Source organism: Bombina bombina, chromosome 6, assembly GCF_027579735.1.
Source record: "Bombina bombina isolate aBomBom1 chromosome 6, aBomBom1.pri, whole genome shotgun sequence".
NCBI lineage: Eukaryota > Metazoa > Chordata > Amphibia > Anura > Bombinatoridae > Bombina > Bombina bombina.
This window is the reverse complement of record NC_069504.1, coordinates 701170779-701181243: the sequence shown is the minus strand read 5'-3', so window position 1 is coordinate 701181243 and position 10465 is coordinate 701170779. Positions and strand designations below refer to the sequence as shown.

Here is a 10465-nt window from a genome sequence, read left to right as displayed (position 1 = left end):
TTTAAGCAAAAATGAAGGAAAACAAACTCAGTATCAGATAAAGGTACTACCCCATCTGAGTCTGAGAATTCCCTCTCAGATACTACCTAAGTATCCTCCTCTTCCAAGATACAGGACAGATACATTCAGAATATTGAATGAGTATATGTCCCTTTGTAATTTTCTCTACAGTGTGGAAAAACCAGACAATGCATGAAATGAAGGTAACTCCAGGTGGAGTAGAAGCGCAGGGCACTGCATGTGGGCTATAAATCTTTTGGGACACATGAGGAGAAAAATTGTGGCATACCTTGACCATTGGCAATAAACTCCTAAACAGCATGCACTTAAAAATGAGTAGGTTCAGAAAAATCTATTTTTATAAGTACATTGGCATCAAAAAATAAAACCAAGAGACACCTGACAGGACCTCTTGTTCCCTCCTGAGTCACAAGGGATGAGTTAAACCAAGAACATGTTACATTTTGTAACAAAAATTAACCCATAAAAGACTTTAAATTTTAAAATGAAACTTTATATTTTTGTGAGCAGCAAAAAAATAAATCAGCACGCAAATAAAGTAGAACCTACCTACACCTCAGCTTAATTTTGCGGAGGTGCCCATCTGTCTTAGAGCCACCTAGAAGATCCCAAACTTTATTTATACACCGTAACTGGAATAAAGAAAAATTATTGGCTTCATTTTTATTCAGAAAGGATCCGGAACGCAGCTGTGGCGCTATCCTGTCCCACATATGTGACATTAACGACTGTGCTTGTATCCAAAATCAGAAACGAAATAGGTAGTGCGCAGTCCAAAACGGCGCCAAGCATAGCTCCGCCCCTCGTGGGCGTGATAAACCACTCTGTCAGTCGTCACTAGCAATATATTAGAGACAGCAGCGTGCACTCTCAAATCGGCGCTAAAGAAGCTCCGCCCATCGTGGGCGTTACAATTATCAATCTCCCGGTCACCATTATCATAGTATTTGAAAATAGCGACCAGGAGTAACTGAGCCCCTTGTTCATAACTGAGGGAAAATAGTGCTACCGCTTGATAGGTAGTATCTTAGCCCCAATATGTGAATCTAACTGAACCTCTAGTTGCCAAAAACGATCACCTCCTACTGAGTCTTTCCTATACCCAGCTATAGTGATAAAGCCCTTCTAGTCTCCTCAGCCCTAGTGCCTGCTTACAACTTGTTGTCACAGGGTCCCATTTTCTCTCCCAAACCCAGAACTTAACTTGTCCCAAAGTGCTTATGCGTGTATCTGTAACCATAAGCCCTTCATGTAAGTGAAATGAAGTGTAATAAAAGTGCTCCTTTTCCTCTAAGTGTCTCCAGGAAAAATAAACAAGCACTTACCTCATATGTCTGCCTGAAAGCGAAGGCAGTTCAGCAGATTTGAGGGGTCCTATCCCCCACATGGACCTCTGAAGAAATTGAAATTCCTGACTAAATATTCCTCAGGTTTTCAGGGTTAGGGCAGCAATAATACATGGGAGGCGCAGTGAGAATTATGTCCCACCAGTTCCCATTGCTTTAAAGCCACCAAGGCTCTACTGAAGAGACTGATATGGACTACGGCTATACCCCAGGACAAAGCAGCACAATCTTGCACTACTTTAAAAATAATAAACTCTTGATTGAAGAATCTAATCTAACACCTCACTTTACCGCTTCCTATCACTAACGTAGGCAAAGAGATTGACTGGAGTGTGAGGGAATGGAGGAGCTATTTAACAGCTTTGCTGTGGTGCTCTTTGCCGCCTCCTGCTGACCAGGAGGTGAATATCCCATTAGTAATTAAGATGATCCGTGGACTCATCGTGTCTTAAAAAAGAAATCTCTATTTTATCAGTAGGTAATCTATTTTGTTTGGAAATACTCAGCCCTTTTATGTTTTATCCAATTTTTAAATTGCGTATTATTAATCAAAGTGGGGAAAACAAAAATGGGGTCCCAGAAGTCTGGAGGTACCATTTATTAAATTCAATTTTGATTGAAATAATTGCGTGATCTGAGATTATAATATCCTTAATATCAGTTTTTAGATCCAGACCCAGCATATTATCAGAAATTAGAAAAAAAATCTGTACTTGATAATGAATTATATGTTTTCGATTCACACTGTTGGTGTATTTATCTTAATGTTGCCACCAATTATATATATATACACACACACCCATCTAAGGAGAGGCACGGACCTGGGTCAGGGTCCTCAAAAAAAGCAATCAAACAAAGAGCCAACTTCCAGAGGAACCCTAAGCTGCCTCTTACAAGGAGGAACGCACCTCTAAGGTCCGTAGACTTGGCAAACTAGCAATAGTCTCAAACCCAAGGGTCACAAAGGACTTCCTTAACGGTCTAAGATTCAGCATCCAGGGCACTTAGATCGCACAGAAATCTGGGTGTTGGTTGCTCCCTTGCCTGTGTGTGTAGCGCGTATTAAAGCTTGCCTACGAGATTTCTGTGCGATCCAAGCGAATAAGAACCCTGTACCCTGCTCTCTATCCGAACTTAAGGCACCGCCCACAAAGCACCCAACGGAGCATCAAGGATAAATGGTCAACTACCTGACCCCAGAAGGGCGGCTCTCTGTAACCGACCTCGCCCCTTCACGGAAATACACCCGAACGTCGAGATCATGGTCAAACCAAGGGTAATGGAAGGATCTATCTTCCAAAATCTTCTTTAAGCAGGCAACAGCTGGAGCTTCGTAGCTCCCCACAGAAGGCAGGGAACCCCTGCACCCCAACTCATAGAGTAACACAACTCCGAGCAGAGAAAGAATATGCCTGCGCATTAAAGGGGGCACCTGGATCTGAACCAGGGACCTCTTGATCTGTAGTCAAATGCTCTACCACTGAGCTATATCGCCTAACTTAAGAACTGTCATGTCCCCATCGGGTCTTGAACTCAGGTCTCTCAAGTTATATCCGGTGAATTTTCACTGAGCCACCAGAGGGCCTTCCCAAGACGGGAAGGAAGGAAGGAAACTCCGCCACCGCAATAAAATTGCTTAACAGGCTAAAGAGTCAGTGTCCAGAAGAACCTCAAATGAAAATGCAAATTAATAATCACTTGGCATACCAAACCGCATAGGTCACACACATCTCCCACTTCCAAGAATGGAATAACGGTTCTGAGTCCCCGGGGACCTGAAGAACCATGATGATGTCGGCAAAAACAGATCCGTATTCCAGGCGAGAAGCCCGAACAGCCAACCTAGATTGGCACTCATAACCCTCCGTTCGGAGGGGTTGTATTTAAACAACAGGCCTCATAATTCAGTAGGATCCGAGCCCGGAGTCCATAGAATAGGCTAGTGATTTTCAACCTTTTTTTTGCCATGGCACACTTTTTTACATTAAAAAATCTCGCGGCACACCACCATCCCAAAATTTTACAAAATCACACATTGTAGCCTGATACAGCATATATATATATATATATATATATATAATATATATATATATATATATATACACACACACACACTGTACTGTGCTGTCATGCCATGCCTATTACAAACTATACATGACATATTGACATTCATTCACAAACTAACATAATGATTGTCTGTGAATGAATGTCAATATGTCATGGTTGTAAATGATGCCTGATGAGCCTGTCACATAAAAACCAATATTTCAAAATTTGAAAGAGGGACACCCCCCACACTGGGAAAAGTCCCCCCCCCCCCCCCCCCCACGCACTGGGAAAAGTGTTATCTGTGGAGCACAAGATTATGTATGTGTAGCACGGTATATATATATATATATATACACATACACACACACATACATGACAACAAAACAATTCAGAGCAGATACAATACATATATAAACTAATTTACTTAATTCTATTGACCTATTTCTTCTCTTGGTATCTTAAAAACGTTTCCCTCCTGAACTCTGTTTTTTCTTCTTTTGAAAAATGTTTCCCTCCTGAACTCTAGTAAAATTATGTAAAAGTATGGAGGTGCTAGCTTGGTTATGCTTTTTTAGTGATTTTGACCAGCAGTCAACTTGCACACCTAAATTACCAAGAAAGAAGATATAAAGGTGGTAACAGTAAATTTGAGGACTTTTTTTTAACGTTACACTCCTGAAACAGTGAATCATAATTGAGGTGCTTGGTTATGTTTTTTTCAGGATATGATTTGACCTGCAGTCAACTTGCACTGCACACACAAATTACAAACAACATGATATAATGTTGGTACAGTAAATTTCAGTAACAGTCAGTAAATGTGGGGATTTTTTTTTTTTTACCTTATTACACACTGACACTCCTGAAATCCCACTGCCCAGATTCAGACCTTCTCTATCTTCTGACTTCGTCACATGGACGTTCTTTCTGTGCCACTGCCAGACTGTAACAGCCAGTGCTGCTCCTTCCCCCACGCTAGTTCTGCACACACTCCGAGTCCACACAGCACCGGCTGGCTCCTCCCTCTTCCTCTCTAGTGAGTCTCTAGTCCTCCAGTCATGTTCCTTGTGCTGAGAAGGAACGTGAGTGACGTGACCTGGCTGGAACTGTTCTGGAGGAGGAGCAAAGCTGCACTAGCATGCATGGGGGATTGAAGTGTTGCGTGGTGCTGCGTGTAGAGCCGGCACTAGACTTGTGTTGTGGTGGGTGGGAGTTCCTTCCAAGTGTGAACACGGGTCGGGGAGGCGAGCTGCCGCTGCGCAGTTACCCTCAGTCATCATATCACTCAAAATAAAAAAACGGCACACCTGAGGATCTCTCATGGCACACTAGTGTGCCGCGGCACACTGGTTGAAAAACACTGATAGGCCAAGAGACAGGATTAATCAGCACCACGAGGGTGACATGAATCCTGATAGCCGAAAAAAGTATCCGACCAGTACCTGCCTGGTATAAGGACACTCTAGAACTGCCCACGGTCCAAGAAATTTGTTTCAAAGGATCAATAACTGAATTAGAAAAACATAATTCTATTATTCAACAAGTGCGCAACTTCCGAGAAAGTGCCCATGCGAACTAAGTCGCAAGTATCAGTTCCAGAGAAGAATGTTTATAAAAACGAAAATCTAACAGACATGAGCTTAAGAAAAAACAAATTAAACACATCCATCCGGATCAAAAAAATAAAATGAAGGCAGCACCCATCGGGTGAACGCCCAAGGTGAAAGAGGACGACAACGGAACCAGCCAATTAAGAGCCCCATTCACCCAAGCTCAGAACTGGAACCAAAAAACATAAAGAAAAAGAAAAAACCGCAACGTTAAGGAGATTGGCTTCATCCCATAACGTCATATCCATTTTGCCATCCAGCTTCTAAGGCCTCGGATCCCTCGGCCCGCTAGGACTGGGATCCTCCAACATTGCCAAAACATGTCTTAAAAGAACACGAAGGCGAGCCAGCCTATAACAGAAGGCAAAATCATCCCTCGCCGGATCAACTGAAGACCCTGGCTCCGAGATAGGGGCCCCTGAAGCCTCAGGAGCCAACGCTTCCCCAGAAGGCCAAACTGAATCGGGCGATCCCACGCTCGACAGGCCCTGGTTAACGGAACACGGACAGTATCTTAGAAATACTTTACTTGGGAGATATAAATGATTCAGCACCATAGAAATCGTCATGTGGAACCATGCCGTAATCTCTGGAGGAAACAAGCCACCCTCCGGAGAAGGTGTAAAGGCCATAGGGACACTTGCTTGCGTAGCCGGGAAATGGACTGGGACACTCGCTTCACGGGTCATGGAAACCTCGGAGGCGGATGGCTCAACGCACTCTAATCTCCCTGCTTCAGAAGAGAGTACTCTAGAACGGCAATTGGAACATAACTGATGGGCATTGATTACCCGGGCCTTTTTTATATTCATCACAAGAAACATCCTCCGTATCGGAGGCATCCATGTCGCGCATATCAGAATCCTCCATAATCTCGGGATGAAAAAAAACAAATTGGCACCCTTTAACACCCACAATGGCTGGGGCACTCCACTCACCACCTCCTGTGACCCAGACAACCCACGAGCAAGACTCTCTCGGTCGCACACAGTCAGCATACGGAAGTGAGAAACAACGAAACCGCACCCGTCATGAGGTGCACTGTGCAAGTCACGAAAAGGGCGCACAATCTGGAAAGATTGCGTCATTAAAAGAAGGCTGTTATGTTCCGTGTCACGGATACCAGACAGCTAAGGCTACCCCCCCTACAACCTCACCCCTGTTGTTTCTCAGTGGTTTTGGGCTCCTCAGAGCAACCACAATCTCTGGAATCTTATCTTTGCTTGTTTTGTGAAGAGCTGGTGTATGACCAGGAAAACCCTCCTAGGCTGGCCGGGCACCTGGAACTCCCGGTCGGCCACAGGACACCTGCTAACTTTACCCCTGGTTGCTCCAGCAGCCCTTTGCCCCAGAGCTCCGCTCTTTTGGGGAATGGTAGCCCCTAGGAAGGACAAGAGCTGGTGGAATTATCGGAGGGGAGCTCCTTTTGGAACTGGGGTTTTTGGACACCCCTACCCCCCATAACTTCAACGGACTGTAACTCCGGTCCCCAGTAACGAATCACGCTGATTTTTTGACTGTGGCATCTGGGGACAGAGAGCTTTAAAATGACACCCTGGAAGTGCCTCCACTCCACCGGGATCACCCCGAAACCGCCACCCCTATGTACTGGGATTATGTGGGACTGTGGCTCTTATGGAGGTGCCGGGCTGTCTGGAGGGCTGGGAATAGTGGGAAAATAGTGGGATTGTCCCAGGGTCTTATCAAAATGAGCTGTGTGTATAAAAGGAGTGTGTGTTTTCAATAAAATCAGTTGTTTCACCTGAATGCTAGTCATTCTAGTTATTTGGGTGGGCTCCTGCTAAAATCACTTTCCTGGGCTACATAGCAGCCTGTTCCAGGCAGAGGAAGGACACTCTGGCAGAGCTACCTAGTCGGAGTAGCCGGAGTCTGCCACAGGGTGGGACCCTGAGTACTGGTGCTGTCGGGCATCAGGGGTGGCTACAGGCTGTGGTCACTTGCCAGCTACATAGCGGCAGTCGGCAGGGAGGAAGCAGGACCCCTTTGGCGGAGCTACCCAGTCGGGGTAGCCGGGGTATCCGTCACATTCCGTAAAGGCAGTGAGCCTAAGTATAGCTACACATTTGCAGATAGAACCATATAACATACATGATTAAAAGTCCCCCCTGTTCAATAACCCCCCTCAGGAGATATTAACCCATGATTCCTTATTAAGATAAAAGGAGTCCCACTGGGACCCTACCTTGTTTTGTTAACATTACATTCACAAATCGAAATAAAATGAAACGATCTTACCGGAATCTATGGCGTGGAGCACGGCCCTTTAAGTGTGACAGAGAGTAGCCTCGCTTCTGACATTGACTTGAGTGAAGAAAGGTAGGCAGCGAAACTCGTCAACGCTGATTACCAAGGAGCTGTTAATGAGTCGGGAAGGGTTCGCAGGAAAACTTTCCTTGCATCTCCGGACTCTAACTTTCATCCATGCTCTCACTGAGAGGCTGACAGGATTACTTAAAACTCCAGTCCCATTGCCAAGAGTACTACCCTCAATGAGAGACCATCTCAAACTTCTGACACTTCTCTGCCAACCTCCTGTGACGAAAGGCAAAGAATGACTGGGGGGATGAGGGAAGTGAAGGAGGTGTTTGGGCCTTTAGCTGGGGTGTCTTTGCCTCCTCCTGGTGGCCAGGTTCTGTATTTCCCAAAAGTAATGAATGCAGCTGTGGACTCTTTCTTTTTAAGAAGAAAATACAAATGCTAAACCTTTCAAAGATACAGTTGAAAAAAGGTTAAATAGTCTATTCCCCACCATAGGGGATCAAACCGGTAACTCATGGTTACAAAACTGCTTACCTAATCACTATGCTACCCAAGTAGCACTAAGATGAGTAGATATACCGATATTCACAACATAAAGATTATCTTATAAAACAAGATAAGCCAAAATCTCCCTCAATATGAGAGAGATATAATATTGAGCCCATATACCCAAACATGAAAATAGGCAAGATAGTGCCTTAAATTCACTAAAAAATATATGTATGAGTATGTACAACATACAAAGGATAAAATAAACAGACAAATGCTTATAACAAACACCAGTATAAAATATCCCATATAATAAAAGTCTAGATAGATATCTGAAGTTGAGAGATAGGAACAAACCGTATAAGGATAAAAATCCCCAATACATTCATCTAATATGCCCAGCAGACAAAAGCTAAATTAAGCAGACATAATTCTTATAGCTATCCGCAAATAATCTACTGAATGAAAAATAGGGGAAATTATAATTAAATTATATTTCCTCCTATCCATATCGCTACCATTTTGACAGTGCTAATCACAGGGACACTAGCCAAGAAGAGAACCATTGATTATATACTGTAGACCAGTACTTGTATACTCAAAGCTATGGATGCTGTGCTAAATGGCTATTTCCCATTTATGAGGAAAACCCCCAGCTAAAAAACCTCCATATCACTAGGCTTAAAGTCATTACAGCCAAAAGTGTAGATGTGTAGATATATAAGAAAAAACAAGCTTCCTAGGAAGCTAAAAAGAAAAAGTCTTAAAGTTAAGAATATGCAATTAACTTCATAAAAACTGAATAGAGTATTGATGAAATCACAACTCATGTGAAATTCATCACCATGCCTAGAAAATAAACCCTCCTAGGGAAGGATTAATAATACTGAACACAAAGGTTGTTTAATATAAAATCCAGATACAATGAAATGATATAGTGTCATATTATAAAGCAGCCACCAGATAGCAGCAAAGCTCTATAGACCAACAAAGCAGTAGTAAATATGTATCCTGTTTTAAGAGAAAAATTCAGACACCCAAGGATGTAAAACATTAAATATATACACCACTTCAGAATAAAGTATCCTATCAAAGTAATGGTAAACATAAAATGAACTGCTATAAAGCAGTCATGCAAAGTTGAAAACACAAAATAGTGCACAAAACTATATGCCAAATACAACGCTGGGATACACATACGAGGGAACGTCCCCCTCCAAAAAAAATAGCGCGATCCAGATTCGACAATGGAGACTGCGAAAAGGCCCCCAAACAAAGGAGGCGGTAAAATTAACCTCACCACTACCGGTTTCAGTCTCAAAACACAATAAAGATTGAAAATACATAGGAGTACAATAACTCTGTACTAAAGTGCCGCTCCAAAAAGAACCCTCTGCCAACTAGTGGGAAATGGGCTAATTTTGGGGACCCTCTATAATCAGAATTAGATAAGAGAACTGCTACCGGTCTCAAAAAAATGCCCAAATTAATGGCGCCGGATTACTGAGGAACGTCTTCAGCCCTTGTATCTGAACCGCAATCTAAAACCCCCTCTCAAATAGCAAGCAGTGGGAATATACAGCAATTCAAACCCCATAGTTTAAAACCCCAGAGTGAAGGGTAAAAACTGCAGGGCGTCCCCCAGCCGCTATCTTTTTAAAATATTCACGGCAAAATGGCGGTTCAACCTGTAACCGCAAGATTATCCAGAGGCCCCTAACTATTTTTAAAAAAGCTGTCATACTCTGGACCACATAATAAAGGCTGATAGCCCCAGACCTGCTTGGAAATAACTGCCAGGAACTGCTAATATGGTTCTTGAGAGGCTGCCGGCATCTAGCTGCGCACTGTAAGGCTCATTAAGCAATAGACTGCCTAGTACTGAAACACAGAAAATTAAAGACTGCAGGTTGCTTAACTGGCTAGTACAGGGCCCTATGTGAGAAATAAGGGAAGCGACTAAACCCATTCTTAGGTTTGTTAACAATAAAGGTAATAAAACCTTAGTTCTAGGATGGGACGGAAGGTTCCCTACTTTTTATTATTATTATTGGTTATTTGTAGAGTGCCAACAGATTCCGAAGCGCTATTTTTGGGAACCACAAAGAGATTTGAATAGAATCCTTTACCCTGTTCCTCTACAGGAACTGGAACAATTACTCCCAGAGAGGATAGGTCCTCTACGCAGGTTAAGAAGGCCTCCCTCTTTACCTGGTTTGTATATAGTCTTGACAGGAGAAATCTGCCCCTTGGAGGGCAAGACTTGAATCCTATTCTGTAACCCTGGGATATTATGTCCACAGCCCAAAGATCTGGGACATTGTGTATACAAACCTGCCGAAAAAGAGAGAGCCTCCCTCCCACTTGATCCAAAATTGGTTTGGGGGCAGACCCTTCATGCTGATTTAGAATCAGTGGAAGGCTTCATGGTTTGTTTCCCCTTATTTCAAGGCTGACTAGACCTACATGAGGTCTTGGATTTCTCTGGCTTGAAAGAAGAGGAAGATTTCTGTCTTTTAAAGTTACGAAAGGAACAAAATTAGAATTCTGGCGACCCTTAGGTCTAATTCTTCTTGTCCTGAGGTAGGAAAGATCCCTTTGCACCGGTAATTTCGGATTTCTTATAAGGTAAAGACAAAAGCTTGGACTTGGAAGTTACATCCCGACCAA

The 10465-nt window shown here is 43.3% G+C and overlaps 1 non-coding gene across 1 annotated transcript; it reads right to left on the bottom strand.

The window, feature by feature from the left end:
- Nucleotides 1–2790: 2790 nt before the first annotated feature.
- TRNAC-ACA (transfer RNA cysteine (anticodon ACA)) lies at nt 2791–2862 on the bottom strand. Its single transcript has one exon. It is a non-coding gene; the product is annotated as a tRNA-Cys (tRNA).
- Between the last annotated feature and the right edge of the window lie 7603 nt (nt 2863–10465).